Source organism: Elaeis guineensis, chromosome 1 (genome assembly GCF_000442705.2).
Source record: "Elaeis guineensis isolate ETL-2024a chromosome 1, EG11, whole genome shotgun sequence".
NCBI lineage: Eukaryota > Viridiplantae > Streptophyta > Magnoliopsida > Arecales > Arecaceae > Elaeis > Elaeis guineensis.
In genome coordinates, this window is record NC_025993.2 from 135,065,389 (window position 1) to 135,067,300 (window position 1,912).

The window sequence follows — 1,912 nt, forward strand, 5'->3', positions numbered from 1 at the left end:
CTACTCCGATACATTACTCAATTTTACTCTGATACATTGAAAAACTGTTTTTATTACTCTGATACTTTGCAAAATTTTTCTCTGATACTTTGTAAAATTGTTTTCCCTACACTGATACATTGCAGGATTTTCATTTCTCTTGCTCTGATACATCTTAAACTTAAATGATCTAATACTCTTTCCAAATCAACTATTAAATATGCTTTGGCACACTTGACTAGTTTTGAGAATTGAGAAAATTTTTTCTTGCTCTGATAATAAAATCAAATTTTCTGCTCTAACACCAAAACAATAATCCAATGAGCATATCTTTCAATCTTTAAGCAAATGGATAAACCATTTATGCATACAACCATTTGTATCACATGCCAAAAGAATCATACTCTTTTCAAGCATATGCACCTAAAATACAATCTGTTGAAATTCATGATTCAGAAAAAATGCTTTTGTTCAAATGTTTTGTCATCATCAAAAAGGGGGAGATTGTTGCTCCTAGATTGATTTTGATGACTACAAAATAGTTGGAAGGGATACAAATAATTTTTATGTGAAAAAGACCTTATGCTCTACAGGGGCAAAATCATAATTTCATCAAAACTCTGATTTGATAGCATCATCGTGTAGAACAAATGATATGTAATCTATTGATGAAAGTTTCATGATTTTTGGACTTATATTTTTGGAGTTATGAAGGTTTGAAGTTCATGAGTCGACTCATGAGTCAACTCATGAAACTATGAGCTGATTGGCACGCAAAGATTAGCCATGGCACGCTGGTTTTCTGGCTTGGCACGACCTGTGAGTTGACTCATGAGTCGACCCACAAGGCATGAGTCGACTCATGAGTCGACTTCTGCTGTTTTGGGCCAAGAAAATCCAGAAACCAAATCTCTGGACTTTGCAACAGAGGTCGACTCATGAGTCGACCCCTGAGGTATGAGTCGACTCATGAGTCGACTCATATGACGGGATTTGCCTGTAACGGCTAGTTTTTGGCCAGATTTGGTTGCTTTTTAATGCTGCTTTTTGTGCTCTAACGGCTCTTTTTCTGTCTAGTTTGTTTTCCCTTGTCTCTTAAGGCTATAAAAGGTTTCAAAAGGTGGAAAACAAAAAGGGAGAGACATCAAATATCCAAGAGGCATTCAAGAGATTTGAAAAGACAAAAGAAAGAGTGTTCAAGAGGGCATTCAAGTGCATTCAAGAGAGGGTTTCTCAAGCCAACTTCTCAACCTCATTCAAGAGCTCATTTAAAGCCTTCAAGAAGCCATCAATCAAGCTCACCAACTCCTCAAGCATTTACTTCATCTCTCATCCACTTTGAGGAAATCCAAGAGGGACTTCTTCATTTGAGTAAAGCGTATTTATTGTTATATTCGCTCACTTAAGGAGCTATTCTTGTACTTATTTGTGCTCTAAACTGATTTTATCTTTTGAGTAATTGTTTTTGTTTTGGAGGGTTTCCAAAACAAGGAAAGGTTGATCCGAACCTGAAATCGGAGTGTATTGGGTCGGCTTGTACCCGAGAAACAAGTGGACTAGCTTGGGATAGCTAGTGTCGGAGTTTCCGACGGTTGTATTCGGGTTGAATACAAAGTATAGTGGATTGGAATTCCCAAGTAGGAGCTTGGGGAGTGGATGTAGGTGCAAGGTTGGCACTGAACCACTATAAATCATTGTGTTTGTGGCATGCTTTATTGTTTCTCTTTAATTCTCCATTATATCCTTGCATTCTTGTTTTAAGTAATTAATCTCAAACTAAAGTCTCTCTCCTCATTCATCAAGCTTTTGATATATCTTTTTTTACAAGTATTTAGTTAAGCCTAAAATTTTTAAAACCCAATTCACCCCCCCTCTTGGGTTGCATAGCTGGGCAACAGACAGCCTCAGAGTCTTCACCGACTCCCAGCTGATC